The sequence below is a fragment of the Solanum lycopersicum genome, chromosome 6 (genome assembly GCF_036512215.1).
Source record: "Solanum lycopersicum chromosome 6, SLM_r2.1".
NCBI lineage: Eukaryota > Viridiplantae > Streptophyta > Magnoliopsida > Solanales > Solanaceae > Solanum > Solanum lycopersicum.
Window position 1 is genome coordinate 7720374 of NC_090805.1, and position 19041 is coordinate 7739414.

The following is a 19041-nucleotide window of genomic DNA, read 5'->3' on the forward strand; positions in this document are numbered from 1 at the left end:
TCTTCAAAACTGTTAATCTTTTCTTCTTAACAAAATGTCTGATCCTTCATCCACCTCTAAGAAAATGCTTACAGGCCTTAGTGAGATTGAACCTATTGCTTTCTATTCTCCTTCAGCAGTAGGGTCTAGGTCTAATATTCCATCAAGTTCTTCCCAAGATATTCTCAAAAATCCGTTTCACTCCATAGATCTGAACAGCTCAAGTGTTCCTACTGGACCTGGTCCTCATCATGAAATGCTTTCAGATGCTTTGTTTGAAGGAGATTTTCCAAGAAACAAATCTTCTGAGTCAAACATTCTTGCTGCAAGTGAAGAGCTGGTAATTGAAAGTCTTGCTATGATGAGAGAGGAATTCAGGATCGAACAAAATAAACCTTTTCAAGGTGAAGAGATCAAAGAGACTCAACCTATTTTTAATAAAACTCCAGACTTTGGGAGGTATCCATCTTCAAACTCCTCTGATTGAGCCAGTGATGATGAATCTATTCAGTGGAAGGTTAAAAGGAGAGATGTCACTGTATCAAGAAAGGGAAAAGAAAAGGTGGTGGAAGAAGTGCCTAGAAGGAGACCTACTACTAAATCTGATGCAAAAAAGTTGTTGGCTGATGCTTTGAAAGCTAGTGCAAGGTCTACAGCAGAAATCAGGAGTGCCAGAACATTCAAAGTGTCAAATTTTAAAATGTCTGAGTCTGGTGTCATAGAGGTGTCTGTTGAAGAGACAAAAAAGAGGCACAGGAAGAAGAAATCAGGAAAAACAAAGTTAAGAGAGACAAAAACGGTTGAGAAAACAAAATCCACAAAGGAGAGTTCTAAAGGAAAAAAGAAAAGGTCACAGGGACCTGGTACCCAAAGAAACGTTGAAGAGGAGGTCAACAAACAAGAAACTGTTGACAATTTGAGAAAGTTGTCTATGCTAGCTGGGAGAGTTTTTGACATGGAAATAATCAACCTTCCTGAAATGGACTCTCTTCATGACATGGTGAAGATTCAGTTATGGATGCATCTCTTCAACAAAAAATCTCTCATTCTTCATGAAGAGGAAGTGCGTGAATTTCACTACAACATTCAATTTTAGGAAGATGGAAGTGTCCATACCAGAGTGAATGTATTGCAGTGCATTTTGATGAGTTTCTGTTGGGGAAAATTCTTAAGGTACCTCGAGATGGTACCTGGTCTGTGATTAGGAAAACATGTTCAATTGAGTTTGTGGCATTGGTCTCGAAGCTTCCCACAACAAAGCGTGCAAGGGTGTTTAAGAAGGTGATGAAAAGTGAATATCAGTTGGACTTTGAGTTTGTCAACAAAACTCTACTTCCTCGAACTGAAAAGAGGACCTCGCTACTTCTCCTGATTTGTATGTGATGAAGTTGTTGTGCAAATTCGAACCTCTGAATCTTCCAGGAATCATGCTTGAACATATGTACAAGACTGTCATTGAGCGGAAAGGAATACATGGAATGGGATATGGATACTTTCTCACTGAAGTATTCAAATACTTTAACATTCCATTTAGCATTGGCAAGGTTGGTACAGTGAAACAAGCTTTTTTAGAAAATACTCTGGTTGAATGTGAGTGCATTGAAGGGAAAGGAAATCCCAAGAGCAAAATGGCTCAACTCATAGAAGACCAGGACCAACTCAAGCATGAAGTTGAAGAATTAACTATGCGACTGAGTGGAAAAGATACTGAAATTGCTATTCTCAAAGCTGAGCTGCTCACTGCACAGATAGAGGGACCTGGTACTTCTATGGTTCAAACCCTGGAAAGGGAAAATGCAGAGCTAAGGGCCAAGGTTATTGCTTTGCAAGAAAAAGTAATAAATGATAATGATGCTGCAACTGAAAGACTCACTCTCATAATTCAGTCCCTTTCTCGTCAGCCTTCCCCTTCTTAATTTGTTCCAATCTTTTTTTGTGTCTTCCATGTGTGGCTTATCTTTTTGTCATTGTATTCTCAGTTTTCTATTAATGTATTAAATGTTTATCTTGAAATGTTATTTATATTATTTCCGTAGTGTTCTAGATATTATCTCTTGTGAACGCTTTCCTTTGTGTTTGATTGCTATAAAACTTTGGTCTTCTCTGATATTATTGTTAATACTATTGGTTTACTGTATCTCTTTTTTATGATGCCAAAAGGGGGGATTTTAACTGATAAGTTGTAGCTGGACATGTTTGTGAAGAGGAATACAGTGAGGGGGAATACAGAGTGGACAAGTAATTCAGGGGGAACTTCTTATGAAGCTTGAGTGGTATCTGGAGTATTGTTTGTCATCATCAAAAAGGGGGAAAATGTTATTTGTAGTTTTGATGATGTGACAAACTCAGGAACCTTGTAAAGGTACCAGGTTCATAACATGAGTTTTGATGATATGACAAACTCAGGGACCTTGTAAAGGTACCAGGTTTTCAACATGAATAGACCTTCTAAAGGTACCAGGTTCTCAACATGAATAGCTCGTTGACTGCCAGCTGGAGAAGGTACAGAAAGTGGATGCACATTTCCCAATGGCGTCAGAAAAGTCAGACCTTTCCAACCAATGGCAAGAGTTTAATGAAATGGGACTTGTCTATACAATGTAACTTTTCTTAACATTATTCTTTAGTTTTTGCAACTTGAAAAAGTACTCTCAAGAACTCTTGCAAAGGCTATAGAAAATCAAAGTGAAGAATTATTCTATAACAGCCGAAAACTCAGGTGCATATCGTGTAGTTGTTGTAGAATATATTCTTTTGGTCTTACATTGTAAACTGTTCCTAAATCTATAAAGGAATACTGTGGTGGATGTTGAAATTTTAAGTTGTCTAGAGTGATAGATTAGTGGGTAGAATAACTTCTACTTAGGCTTATCAAGCAATAGAGTTATGCTTGATCGTGAGATTAAAAACTTTTTCTCACATTTGTGTAACTGTTTTTACTTTTGCTTACGATGATTAGTGAAACTGTTGTGAAAATCCTGTGAGACAGGTCGTGGTTTTACTCCCTTAAGCAAGGAGGTTTCCACGTAAAATTGTTGTGTTGTTAAGCTGCATTTACTTTCTATTACATTCCTGTTTGTGTATCAAGGGACCTGGTCCATTGACTGATAAGTGTACGCATATATTCTAACAATGGGCAGTTTAATCAGTTTTCACCTGCTTTTTTATCAAGTGGAGCTTTAGTATTAGCCTAGACTTAATATAGACAAGGACGTCATAAAAGATTCTCATAATTTTCATCAATTTTATTCGTCTATGCTTCATCTCTTTGTCTGTATGTAACTCTTTCATCTTATGGATTTGTCTTATCCTCTTTGATCAAATTTAATTATAATTGTTTCAATCTGTAAGCGAAGTGTTTGATGAAAGTGTTGAGCAATCTTCTGCATGATTAATCAAATCGATCAAATGTTTTTGAAAGTCAAAATTTTAATCTTAAGATATTAAATTAGTCAAATCTAATTTTAATTTTAAAAATCACTAAATCAACTTATAAAAAGTGATGCATGAATACCCACGAAACTTTACTTGTATTTTTTTTGCTATACTTAAGTAGTAATAGTCATTAACTGAGTATCATAGCTATATTAGATGCATAATTCGTAGTCATTTCCTATGGATGAAATGAAATTGTTTTGTTGTACTTTCCTGTGATGGAGTGATGCCACCAGCAACATCCCATATGAAATCTTATTCAGGGACGATATACTTCGGGAGTACACCAGACAATACCATTGAAAATACGACTGAGATATGAAAATTTTGTGGGAGATTAATAATAGTATCTCCAGGTGAACAAGTTCCCATAATGGATGTTAAAAAGCTAAAAGTCCAACATTGGTGATTAATGAGATGAGTGGACTTCTTATGAGGTTTGGTAATCCGCCTCCCTTTGAGATAACTTTTGGGGTATAGTTAGACATAAAATTAATTCAACAATATCCCCCTGAATTCCACATGTATTACCGCCAACAAGGAACCATGTTTCATCTGCTCCAAAAAGTCTAGATGCTTGTTTTTGTGCTTTGAAAATGGGACCTTCTGGTGAAAAGAGATTGTCAAGCTCTGGAAGCTCAGGCATATAACGAATAAACGGTTTTGAACCAATGAGCTGAGGCAACTACGATGGTGCTGCTTGTCCTCTGTTATGGCTTGGAAAATGAAAAGTTGCAGTGTTTTGTTCAGCAGAAGCTTTTAAAGCACTAACAAAGGGAGGATATTTTGATCCGAGCCTACACCCTAGACATGACCGGCACTTAAGAACTATTATTAATCCCCAAGAGAATCCTCATACTGACTGACTACAAGCGTAAGACTAACTTGACCATACATAAGCATCAAACTGAAAGAGATGTTTGAAAATTAGTTCATTGAATCTCAAAACTTTGTTGAATATACTTAGTATAAAATATAAATTTTAATAAAATATTTGAAAACTAAAGACTTTCCAATGTTGTCTATCTATGAAGTCTCTACTATTGCAAAAGGATGTGGGGAAAACTGCTAACCGGAAAGTAATTGTGAAGTCTTCTAAAATATAAGGCGGCTCACAAAATCTAACTGGTGTGTAGACTGATCTTAATGAAGCGTCAGTTGATAATCATGAAGACTATCTGCATCATAAGAGGATGCAGGTCGAATGACATCATTACATGGAATGTATGAGTATGTAATATAGCTGAGTAAATAACAGAATTGAATGACCGAAAGCAATTTAACTAAATCAGTACATGAACATAAAGTGAAAACTATTTAAGCCTTACAATAAAATATATAATGAAAGCAACATGAAAAATAATATACTTTACTTTTGGGGAGTTTCTCTAATCGAGAACCATTACCATGAGTCTACCAATGATAAAACATTTCGCCTCACATTACTAGGGTCATCCTATACTTTGTCGATATATAGGATAACATCGTGACTATGGATCCATCTAATTGGAATTCTCAGAGGTAGTGAGGAGTTGCATGATGAATCAATGTTATTTTATCCTACGAGGGTTACGTAGTTCTATGTGAATTCCAAATCATAAAAGACTTTAATCTAACTTGGTGCTCGATACTACTCTGAAAATAATTAATATAATTTTGTCCTCAATTCACCCATTACAAAGAATGTACATCTTACATTATTTGATATACTTTTCAAAACATGAGACGCGTTTATCTTCTTAAAACATGCACTTATGAACTCATCTTTCAAGTCCAATAATCAACATAGATGAATAAAATAGAATTAGAAACACTTAAGTATTTATAAAATATAACCTTTAAGCTGTTTCTGGAAAAAAAACTCATCTTAACTTCAACAAAAATTCAATTTAAAACTCAAGTGTTATTTTGAAAATCTTTTCAAGATTCAAAACTCAAAATAGGGTACATGATGAATTATAAACATGAAATAATCAACTCAAGGATCTCAATGATAATATAGAAACTCAATTTTTAGGAATAAAATTCTTAAAAAATCACAAATTCAAGAACTCAAAATAAACTTACCTCAAAAATACTCAAATCTATGGGTAGAGTGTAGAGTGTGAGGATGACCTAGTCCAACACTACGATAGCCTCACATACCTGGAAGACAAGTTTCTTGAAGAATCTTGAAAAAGAACTTGATTAGAAGCCTTGAAACTCTAGTTTGATGGTAGACAATCAAACCTTTCTTGAGATTCTTGAATTAGTTTCTTGAAATCTCTATGAATAATAATTATGATTTTCATTGGTGATTCATAATTGAATGGAGAAATTTGAGTTGAAAAGAATGGAATTCTTGGAGAAAGACTTACCTTGAAGAAGAATCTTCTAAAAGAATTTAAAAAGTCTTGAATGAAGTCTTCTACTTTGATTTTTCCTCAAGGTTATGCTCTAAGGTTTGAGAGAGAAAAGAGAATGATGATTTAAAAGATGAAAATCTTATTGTTTTGAGCCTTTTATTATTCAAAAAATTCATTTAGGATTTTTTTGAAGGTAAAAAAAATGACCCTTTTAATGTTTTTCCGTCGGCTAATTCATAAGAACACTATATTAGATTACTAAAAAAGTCATAACTTTATACTCAGAAATTGGATAGACGCGAAATTGATGGTGTTGGAAAGTAGATTCAAATACCTTCAAATTGATAGGTTATGGGTCATATAACTTTTTATATTTTAAGAGATATAGTCATTTGAAGTTGACTCCAATAGAATCTTACATCAAAACTTAATTGATAAGGAAACCTCATAACACTTATCAAGAACTCATGAAGAAATCAAATTGCTCAATATTTATGGATATGTTCACAAAAAAAACTCATGATTGGTGTTTGGGTGAACAAACACAACACTATGAAAGTTTACATAACTCAAAAAAGTAAGTTCTTGGCGAAATCTTGAATTTCTTTTACGAATGCTTGAAACTTTGAATTTTTTCTCCTCTTGAATCTTCTTTCTAAACCCTAAACGCTTAATGAAACTGATTCTTATTACCCTTGACTAGGTGTAATTTGTGTTTAGAATAAGTGAAGGTAAGAAAAAGACTAAAATACTCCTCCTATTCTCAAGTAACCACTTCAACATTTGCCTTCAACCACACTAGAAAGTGTGGTCTAAACTATCAAAATTGTAGCCTTTGATCAAAGGCCACATTTTTACTTTAGGCTACACTTTTCTGGGGGTTGCCTAAAGTCACGTTACCTTAGATTCTAGTTCACGCTTTCCAAGTGTTGTCCTATCAGCTACACTTGAAAAGTGTGGCCTAAAATGTGAAAAAATCACGCTTTGTATTACCTCTTATATTAACATTTCTTATCTCCTACAACTATACTTTTAAGTGTAGCCTTTGCTTCTTATTGGCTACACTTCTAAAGCGTGACTTTTTTAGCTTATCTACAGTGACACTTTTAAGTAAGTGTAGTCTTTGCCAATATACATATGAAAATTTCTAATTAATAAGCTACACAATTAGCATCCCTTTGGCAACACTTTGAAGAGTTGCGATGTTATTTCTATAAAATATTAGATGCCAAAAGTTATTAATTAAAACATGAGAATATTGTTGCACATTAAATATGCATTAAATTAACTAATAAATAATTCAAATGTACATATTTTGCAATAAACATTAAATAAAAAACAATTTGTCTTGTACAACATATACCTATAAAGCAATAATTTATGTATTATCAATAAATTTCACAAAACCGAACATAATATATTTGAACTTCTATAATAGTTCAAAAAATTTCATCATCTATGTCAATCGAATGAATTGCTGACACTTTCCTACACATTCAATATAAAAGTAAAACATAGAATCAAACCATGATCAACAAATCAAAAATTAGAATGTAACCATGTTCTTTTTTTCATTTTCTTTATTGTCATTATAAAAATGACTCTGTTAAAGAGGTTGATAAGTTAATCAGTCACCCGCCTTTGAGTTCAGCCCTTATGCTCGAGGAGTAGTTCTCATAATTTTCTGAAAGAACAACATAATCACAATCAGTTCATTATTTTTCTTTCGCTAGTAAATCAAGTTTCAGTTAAAGAGAACATAAAGAGGGCGGAGCAAGCAACCAAGCAGACTTAATATAGAGTACATTGGTTACCTGCTTATGATAGCTGCAATATATTCCAAGCAGCCTGCAAATGTTCTCAATCCATATGTTTTATAATGATTACAACAACAAAAATGAGTTTCCATAGCAAGGAGAAATGTGAAAACATTTTCAGTATTTTCTGACATGTGTACGAACAGTTTCTTTATGTAAGCTATCTGCGATAATGCCTGCAGAAAAATATATATGATCGATCACAAACCAATATAGGATCATATATAGCAATTGCATACTGGCATTTTCATCCAAGTAATCTAAGACCAAATAATTGTAAATACTACTAGATACACTATATGCAAATAGAAGTAACGACTCCAACTATTCATATCAAATAATGTTTGCATCTTTTTTGGTGGAATATTTCAAACACAGGACCTCACATTTCACCAATCAGTAAGTTAATAGTTAAAAATCATAGGCATACTAGCTCAAAGAGCCATTCTGCTTGCAACGCACCAAGCTCATCTTCTTCACCTGTACGGTTCTAAGGAAAGGGCCGAGTAGGTTGCTTCCCTACAGGAACATGGACTGGAGCAGCAAGAACAGTAGCTGCTGGTTGAAGCAGGTACTACTTATTCTTCAAGTTCTGCCTTCAATTCATCCTGCAACAACAACATGCCAAAACTGACATTCATTTTGATGGAGGAACACATTATTGAATTAGTATGATGATATAGTTGTTTCAGAACATCATCACCGACAGCTTGAGAATTCACCTGTAGCATTTCTCCACCAGTGTGATTCCTGAAATACCTTAAATTAGTAAAACGAGGTAGAGAAACTAGGTAAAATGTTAAAAGCGTTCCATGAGTACATCAGGTTGCAAATTAAAGGGATAGGTCGTTCGACATATCTTAATAGAAGGGTGCAAATGAATCAGAGTGGCCTCAGTTTTGGATATGAATGGAGAACCTTTCATTTATACTATGCTACAAAAACAAAAATATTTATCTGCATATATCAGGAATCACAAATTCACAAATTGGTGGTACAAAACTCAGATAACTATAAATTACTGTTGCAATGACCTTAGAAGTTAGAACCCATACTTATAGCTCCTGCAAATCCATCTCACCAAAGTAACAGTTTACGGTGAGCCAGGGAATGATTTTGGTGTCAACTGCGAGCAGAGTCGACAGAGTGCCATAGCCATAGAAACTCTTTGAACATACCCGACAATGCTTCATACATATTTGCGAGCCATAGAAGCGACATTTTCTCGATAGTTATTCTAAAAGACAAACTGGAATGCAATTGTCAAGACTAAATGATGGTTGTAATTTCTTCCTTCAACTTCACCAGTTTGTCGTGTCCCACTAGTTCTAGCTTCAAGAGTTGGAAGTTAAATCTGAAGTCTGAGCAGCACTAGGAGAATCCTGCATCATAAGTAGTAGCAGCACTACACTGTAAGAATAAAGAATGAAACTAATCCACATATCCATGACAGTATTCGAATGCTAGGTGACTTCTAAAACACATAATTGCACCTTCAGATCCTAATATACTTTTCAAAGAACCATAAATAATCTAAAATTATCAAAAAGATGAAACGCAGAAAAAGTTTGTCTCTTAAAATCTTGAAGTTTCTCCTTCAGCCAAAATTCAAAATACATGAAGTTGTAGGATACAAAAATAGGCATCACTTCAATGATTTAGAATCTAGTGGAATGAAAGAGAAATCTAATGGAAGCAATGGAGCATCATCAAAAGATTCATCAATATGTGCAAAAACAAGCTTAGCACAGGCACCTGTGGGATTCTCTTCAGCTCCACTGCAAAGCTGCATTATTATAGCAAGAAAATTAGAATCCAAAACCCCAGAAAAAACAAAGTAAATCTGAAGCAAGGCAGAGCTATCAACCTCAAGAAACTGGGTACACAGTAAATTTTGTGATCCCTTCTTACATTGATTGACAATCTCCTATCTCTAGTTTTCAGAGTTTCAGAAGACCTTTAGAAAGTGATGGAGACATCAAGTTTCTCAATTTTCTGCAACAAACTACTTTCAATTTTTCATGTTTTGAGAAGTAGGCAGTTGGAAGTTTTTGAGATCATACAACACTTGTGATGTTAACGCTACAGATAGAAAGCATGTCCTGGTTGGGACAAGAAACCTGTCAACATATAAGTAAATACAATGTTTAAAATAAAGAAACAAGAATCGAATTCTTTAATAATTGAGAATTGATCAGAAATATAGTTGTTTCACTCAAATAGTACAAGTTAAAGACAACAGTTCAGTAAAGTGGATACGATCACAACATTCGATTTATAAGTCTACATACAAAAGATTGCATTTTTCAACATTCTAAGTTTATAACATGAGGTGAATTTTTTGTTTGTATAACATACCTTTACTTGTTAATGCAATAAAATTACCTGAAAATTGAAGTTCTTAGTTGTTTGGCTAATGTTTTTGTGAAGTTAATGTGAGAAACATTTGCTTATTAATAGACCAAATTTTAGAAATTTGAATAGTACAACTACAGGAAAACCTGAGGTGATATTTTGAAATAGAATTATAGAAGAGAAACAATTATTTTTCAAAAGAAGTTAAGCATACAAGTTCTTACTTGTTGTTATCTAAGTTAATGCTTTTGGTACAATTTCATCATAGAGTATCTTGTATGTTGAGTGATCACCACTACTATCAGAGGTCAATGGTCGAATTTGCAGGCAAAAACTTCTAGAAGTCATCTTGTTGAGTCGAGTTTTCTTGCGCGTCTCTGTAATAGTTATGTCTCTATTTGAGCTGGCAACATTTCTTTATATATTTTAAACCGACTAACTTTCAGTTCAGATTTTGTATCGACAAACATGGAATTTAGTTCTTTTGCTCTGAATGTGTCATCTGCATACATACAACCAAGAAATTGCACACACATATAAGCCATATATGAATGAGAATGCTCGACTGAAAGAAAAGTATAATCTAGTCTAATTTGATTATTCTGTGGTGGTCCATATTGTCGTCTTTTACTAGAAATTACTTTTGTGTTTCGTTCAGCTGATGTCTAGTACAAATTTGCTCAGATGAGCTTTTCGGGTTACAACACGCTCATTTGTTGATTAACTGATTCAACTAGCAGAATTTTAGCTCAAAGCCATTATAGTAAGTTGTGATAAAAAACTGATTGAAAAGATAGTAAACCTTTCAAGATAACAATATTGAATAGAGCAGAGAAACATAACATGTTCTTCAACTATAGTAAACAAGTGCATACTATCTCTCTTGGTCTTTCGAGTAAAACTAAACAAACCTTGCTATCACAAAAATAAGAATTGCGAAAGGAGAATACAACTTATCTTTTTTAAAGTTTTCAGCAACTCATTAAACTGAATACTATAAATGAAAAAAAAATCGAGGAACACCAGAATGCCATAATCTCAACCCTAAATAAATCGATGAAAAAAATTTAAAGAATGTCTTGTAGTACTAACTATTGAATGTCCTAAAGAATGTCCTAAAGTAGTAACAATTTTAGCATTTTTTAATGTGGGCTAGCCACATTTTGGCTGCTCTATGCTTTGTGACAAAGCTCCTCAACGAAGGTTCATAAGAAGAAATAAACAAACTTTATTACACTACATAGAAACGAGCAAACCTAGGATTAAAACGACTGATTCTTAATTTAAATTCCGATTCTGCAAATGTAGAAACTAGTGAAAGAAAAGAGTAACAAAACTTCTCCAGGAAAGTTCATAAGAAGGAAAAAAAACTCTATTACACTATATAGATACGACAAAACCTAGAATTAAAATAACATTGTTCTTAATTTAAGTTTCAATCCTACAAATATAGAAACTAGTCGAAACAGAAGTTACTGAAAATCATATATAAATTTATCAAAACATATCAAAATTTTGGAAGAAAATTAACTCAACATTTAAATTCTCCAAAGAAATTCACACAGATAACAATTCCTCTTCCACACACACATTATCACAAGAGGTTGTGGAAGAGCAAAACATTCAGAAATTGCACAAATTTGTAGAAAAATCGGAACCCTAGCTGAAGCAGAGTCAATAAAGCCAGATGTTCTTCCTTGGAAGCAAAGTATTATGGGTAACCCATTTCTCGAAAACACAACAAAAATGAAATCCTAACAACAACAGCAGCAACCTGATTCTCCATAAACTTTGGAAGTAGATTCAAATTCCTAATAGGCAGGGATAGAGTTCAAATCAACAAATGAAAATATTTGGGTCACTGGTGGAACCATAGATGCACAGCTGGCGTAGTAAAAATTATCTTGGAAAGGATTAAAAAAAATCCCCATTTGTGCAGTAACGATGTTCTTCTAAAATCGCAGCACCACGCAAAATTTAAGACTATAGAGACGATGGATGAGTATAAGAAGGAACGAGAGAGATCTGGCAAGTTCTTCTACCGCTACCATAGAGCAAACTATTAGGGCCCATTTGGATAGGATTAATAAAAGCAGCTTTAAAAAATTACTTTTGAAAGTAATGAAATTTATTTTTAAATTAAGCAGCTATGCGTTTGTATAAAAGTGTTGAAGTTTAAAAAAAATTATTGATGTGTTTGGCAAATAAATGCTGATAAACAGTTTTTTAAATCAAAATAACTGAAATATCCTTAAAAGTTGTTAACATAATAAAAGTTAATTAATTTATATTTTACAGCTATAAATAATTATATTTTGCTATCATTCACATATTTTTTTCTCATCACAAATTATTTATAAGAGGAGTATAAATTTATTATAAATTTTAAAGATATATAATTTGAATAGATCAAAGAACGATTTAAGATTTTATTTTAATTTCATTCATAGGTAAAAATAATTGTCTATCATTCACATATTTCTTTATTATCACAAATTATTTGTAAGAGGTATATAAATTTTTATTTAAGTTATATGTGCAACTTATTTTACATTTTAACAATATATAATTTGAATAGATCACTTGAAAGATTTAAGATTTTCTTTTATTTTCATTCATTAGTAATAATAATTGTCTATCATCTATACGTGAAAAGGGAAAAATGAAATAAAGAGATGTTAGGGTTATGTGGGTAATTTGGAGATTGTATAAAAATATAAAGGGCAAAAAGGTAAAAATGTAGTCAACTGAAAACAGCTTATAAGCTAAAAAAAAACACCCATGCCCCAGCTTTTAACTTTTGGCTTAAAATAAGTTATTTTTAACTTAAAATAAGTTATTTTAAGTATAGCCAAACAGCTAAATAAGTCAAACGCCAATTTTTAAGTCAGTTTGACCAGTTTTTAATCTGAGCCAAACAGGCTCTTAATGTCTCCAATATTTCAGATCTAGGGCAACTAAAATCTCTTTTAGAAAGTAAGGAGAGCATTTTTTATTGTTTATGATTTTTTTTTGGTCAAAATCGGAGGGAGAGTTAAATTTGTTGGAGGAAGAAATATATTTTAGTGAAAATTATAAGGTTATACTTAGCAAGTGTTGTTATTTTAATTATAAAAATAGATCATTTTTTAAATGTAGTCATTTAGATAAATAGGTGTGGCCAATTATATCATGATGTGACAACACTTTAAATTGTAGTCTATACTACTAAAGTACATATTTTATAGTGTTGCCAATATTATCGTGGCCAAAAGCTAAAAGCTAAGGCTTAAAAGTGTAGTCTTAAAAGATTTAGGCAACACCTTACAAGCGTCGTCTTGACTTAGTGTTGCTTTAGGCCTAAAATGGTGTAGTAAACTTTACTTAATTGGACAACGCAACTTCAAACGGGCATATCCCCCTCATACGAGTTTAAATTTTAGCAAACATAGTTAGTTGGAAAGAGGACTCCAAGACCTTTCTTTTGATATTATATGGGTCTCCTTACTCATCCCGTGCTAAAAGTTATGGCATTTGAAGTTGATCCAAAACATAGAAGAACCTAGGAATGACTTGAAGGAATTCTATTTAGTTCTTTTTGGAACTCAAGGTGTTGCATCTAGCGAACTCAACAATTATAATAAATTAAATTTTTAGGTAAAATCTTACTCCCAACAAAGAATGATTCGAGTCTTAGCTTAAAATGTTCTAGATTATTACAAAGGAAGTTCACTAGAACTTGCAGCACCACTTGGGACCCAAGAAATTTTTGTTAAAGGAACTCCATTAAAGGTAATAAATATTTTAAAGTTAAATTGTAACAAAGTATAATCACATAAAAATCAATGACATGATATAGGTTACAGGTTTTAAAATTCTTTATTTATTGAGTGACAAAAACACACCTAAAATATATTTTTGAGATAATGATTTATTTAATTTTTGTCAACGTGCAATGTTTTGTCCACATGTCATGTGACAATTTTTTTAAAAAAAATAAAATAAAAGTGAGGGTGCATTCCACACACCACGGTGAGAGTGTTATAAAAGCAAGAAACTCAACAATTATAATAAATTAGGTGATATCTTACTCCCAACAAAGAATGATTCGAGTCTTAGCTTAAAATGTTCTAGAATATTACAAAGGAAGTTCACTAGAACTTGCAGCACCACTTGGGACACAAGAAATTTTTGTTAAAGGAACTCCATTAGAGGTAATAAATATTTTAAAGTTAAATTGTTACAAAGTTTAATCACATAAAAATCAAGACTTGATATAGGTCACATGTTTTAAAATTCTTTATTTATTGATGTCAAAAACACACCTAAAATATATGTTTAGATAATGATTTATTTAATTTTTGTCAACGTGCAATGTTTTGCCCACATGTCATGTGACAATTTTTAAAAAAAAGTGAGAGTGCATTGCACACACCATGGTGAGAGTGTTATAAAAGCGATAATATGTTTTTCAAACTAACAAGTGATAGTTCAGATATGAAACATACATTTTCAATCATATAGGTACAAAACTAAAAAAATAGAGAACAGTTTTTTACGCTTATCTCTTAGGGTCTTGTTTGGAACGCAACCTGATAATTGAAATTGGTGTAGCTACTAGGGTAGTAATTACCAGCATAGTAATTACACGGTCTAGTAATTACAGTGACTTGTTTGTTTGCCTGAGTGTAATCACATTGCAACTCCACATGTCTTGTTTGGATGTCACAGTGTAATTACACATTCGTTTGGACTTTGGATGCACAATTGCAATCATAAAATTATATTAACTTTAAAAATTTAATTTAATTATTTAAAATTTATACCAGATAAATAAGAAAGTATATAAATGATATTAAATTAAATATTTCAGAGATATATTAATTAATAAACATATGTTTTGAATTAATATTATGAAAAAATAATTGATATATATTTTTTTCAAATTAATATATTGCAATTGAATTGATCATAAATAAGAGTATGAAGTTTCTACTAACATTGTAAAATGCATGTTGGATAAAAAGATTAATATATAAATAAAATATCATAAATTATTAAAATGTTTGATAAAAGATAATCTGATTAAAAATGACTTGCAATGTGAATTTCATATTACTAAAACAAATGAAATTGAAAAAATAACATAAGTTATAAATTCAAAACAAAATTTTTTAACATAATACTCTTATTGTAAATTTCAACATAGCATACATAAGTATGATTTTTTTTTTAAAAAAAAAGAGCAAGTTTGTAACCTTATTTAACAATGAATTCTATTTAATTTAAAAATTAAAATACTAATGAAATTATGCTAATGAGAAAATAAGCATGACATTATGAAATAGATAATACGAAAAATTGCATTGAAACATGTGAAGTAAGGTTGAGAAATGAGAAAAAAATAAAATAATATAAAATAAAAACTAAACTTTTAGAAATTTTTAGAATTATAAAAATAAAAAAAGACCTTAAAAGAATAGAAAAAAATTAAAACAAAAAAAATAAAAATAGAAATAAAAAAAGAAATTTAAAGAGTAACCAATTGCCTCTCATGGTGAATTGGAGTGTGTAATTATCCTTTACTAATTACACCAACTAGTATACGTATTTGTGTGTTGTGCGAATATTTAAAAATAAATTAAGTTTTTATTTAAAAATAACTAATATAAATTATTATTGAAAATTAAAATTTCAGGTGCAATCACATATAATGTTTTGATTTTATATACATGGTTGATGCTAATAAAACTTTATTCTCAATTATGTGAAGTGATGATATCTTCATTAAATATACCAAACTTTTTTCTAACAACTTCTCATTCTCATTATGTAATGAAATTTCATAACCCCATATGTGATGTGTGTTAAATTGATATTTGAGCTAATTAATTAAAATCAAAATTTATAGATCGGAATTGTACATGGTATTAAAAATAATGACTTTAACTTTAGCAAAAATATAAATATAATTTGCAAAGAATATTGTGACCTGTTTAGCATACTTCTCTCTAGTTCAAACTTGCAAAATAAAATGATTTTCATTTAATTAAATATATATTCATAAAATAAAAGAATGCATATTTATCTATATAGAATTTTTTCGATTAAAGGGGATAATTGTGAACCACCTTTTTTTCTAAAAAAGAATGCATATAAAATTAAATTATTTATTGATAAATATAAAATATTTAAAGAATCTATTATCTATAAATCTATTAATAAGTAAAGATTACATGAAGTGATGGAGAGATGGAAGGACAGGTTGTGTATAGATGTTTTGTAATTTTGTAGTATTGTTTTAATTAATAAGTTTAATATTTTGTGAAAAATTTGCAAATTAATACTGGATAACTATTAATTATAAAATAAAATATCTATTACATTATATTATTTATAGAGATTTTTTTAGAAATAATATTTTTAAATTTTTATAAAGATGCACAAATCAATTGTATCAAGGTGAATTTATGCTTCTTTGTTATCAGGGAGTGATACACCCTGCGAGAAAAAAAAAGATACGATTATTAATTAATAGCCTATCTTAAAAGATTAAATTTTGAATGAAAGAAAATAATTGTATACATGCATTATATATATTGTATTTTGATTCGTACGTTAATATAAGGAACGAAAAGTGCTAAAGAAAAAATTTACTAAAGTTTATTATTTTATTTGCTTGACCATATTATTTTATTAAACATTTGATTTACAAATGTTTGTTAGTTGTTTGAAATAAGTACAAAATATAAAAACTTACAGTAAAGATATTAATGTTTTTGTTATTCAATTTACCAAATAAAAATAAATGTGAAAAGTTCAAATTTGCCTAAAGTAATGATTATAACTATCCTTAGCTTACTCAACAAAAAAGGAAATCATGACATCAATTTCAAAATGTTAATTTTTTTAAATTTAAAATATTTAAAGTATGTTCAATACAAATGATTGTCATAAAAAAGCGAGTAAAATTGAAACTTCACTGGCTAAGTTGCATGGGCTTTTTAAACATTTTACTAATAAATATTATATTTCTAATTAATATATTATGCTTCAATGGTTGCAATGTAATGTTGAACTCTGACTCCTACGAGACATACTAATAAATATAAATATTTTTTTAGATACATAATTACTATTCTATGTCAATTTTGCTTAGCGTAACTTCAATTTAAATTCAGTATTTAACTTTCTCAATTATATAAAATTAATTGTTTTTTATATAAGAACTTTGAATAATGACTAAAAAATTTTTAATTAACGAATGCGTCCAACTGAACAATTTTTTTTCCTAATCTAACAATTTAAATTACCACAATTTCAACGGTATACAATATCGTGAAAATAAAGAACATGACGGCAACCAATCAAGCTCCTGAATATGAAAATTTATTTAACTCAATCCTAAAGTACTCATCATAATTAATCTCTTAACATAAGAGAACATAACTTCTCATATTAATAATTTAGAAAAGAAGACATAATTCTTATATGTAAATGCATTTTTTGCTTTGTTATCGTCGTTTCTAAGTCCCTGCAAGAAAAATATTAATTGAAGGATTATTAACTTTTAATTAATTAGATCGTTTTTATTTTCTTCATTCCATGATATATATTAATTTCCCTATTAATGGAATTGAAAATCTAAGAAGTTCTTTTTATTTTTTAGCAGTTATTATTTTATTTCACTTATTAATTTTTAATATTTAAAACACCTAAAAATTTTAAAGTTTATCTGTATATGTAAAATTGATCCCAAAGATGTTATTAAATTACTATAAAAGAGAGTGAAAAATTGTTAAATTAATATAAAAGGGAGTGAAAAATTGTGCATAATAATAATTTTGACTCTACTAAGAAATAACTTTTAAAACAGGAATAGAAGGCAACATGCTAACAACTCTTGTTCAAGTAATTAATTATAGAATCCTTATCTTGTTCCACAATCTCACACAATTTCTTCTTCCATAGACCACAGGTGCTCATCTTCGACTTTAAAATTTACAATTTACTTAAATAAAACTATTTAATTAGTTTGCACTTTCAAATTTACAATTTACTTAAATAAAATTAATTAGCAAGTATCGTGCAAATAATGAAAAAAAATAAAATCATGCAAGGAATCACACGTATCACATTTTTAATATGGAATCAATACATGTCTAAAACACATCGATTATAGATTAGCGATCTTTGAACTTCTAAATTGGATATTGTATTGAAATTATCTTCAGAATTTCAAGAGAATGAGTGCATTATTACTAAAAGAAAGTAGATCTAAGATGTTTATCTGATCGATTTATATTTAGATTCTTATCATTAAATCTACTAACTTTAAATTATAGGTTCATAATTATTTTTAATTTTTAAAATAGTAATAATTATATATCATCCACTAATATTAATTTTAATATACATATTTTGTTTCATCGGGAAATGATCTAAAATATGCTTGAAGTATCAAAAATGATATAAAACTATCCCCCATCCACCTATTAGCTCCAAAATGTCCTTCCCATCCACCTATTGGTTCCAAAATACTCTTGTCATCCACCTTTGAGTTCAAAATTGACCATTAATTTAACGATTATAAATTTAAACTATTTAAATACTTTTCTAAAACATGGCTCTCAACTATTTGTTATAATTTAAATTATTAATATAATTTATAAATCAATCTAATACCTACTATTAATAATTAAACCACACCCTATTAATTAACCGCCCCATTACTAATGCAACAACAAATTAACTACTATCAATTCTAAAAATTTGAAGAGAAAATGTCTATAGAAGTATATTGTCATACATTCAAGTTCTCAATCAAAAGTGTCTAATTAAAAATTACCAATAAACTTAAAAGTTTGATTATGTTCATCTTAATTATTCTTTCGTCTCAATTATGTGATGTTATTTAATAGATAATTTTTTTAAAAAAGAATATATTAATTTCAATATTTAAAACAAATAAGAAATATTTATTAAATTATATTACAAAAGTGCATGAATTAATTTAGAATATACTACTTTTTTACCTTTAATCATAAAATTCGAATTCAAGCTTGAAAGAGAATCCTATTAAAAGCGTCCTCCTAAATAAGAGACTCAACCTAAATTTAATTGGGGTTTCA

General features: G+C 30.2%; 1 long non-coding RNA gene across 5 annotated transcripts; it reads right to left on the reverse strand.

The window, feature by feature from the left end:
• Positions 1 to 7078: 7078 nt before the first annotated feature.
• LOC138349108 (uncharacterized) lies at positions 7079 to 11980 on the reverse strand. 5 transcript variants are annotated; one of them, XR_011221674.1, is made up of 8 exons: positions 11706 to 11980; positions 10156 to 10433; positions 9444 to 9696; positions 9332 to 9362; positions 8611 to 8958; positions 8039 to 8326; positions 7574 to 7752; positions 7079 to 7443 (listed from the first exon to the last, which is right to left on the reverse strand). It is a non-coding gene; the product is annotated as an uncharacterized lncRNA (long non-coding RNA). The 5 variants fall into 5 exon arrangements; XR_011221673.1 differs by having other exon boundaries at positions 8057 to 8184; positions 8299 to 8958; XR_011221672.1 differs by having other exon boundaries at positions 8039 to 8184; positions 8299 to 8958.
• Positions 11981 to 19041: the final 7061 nt, after the last annotated feature.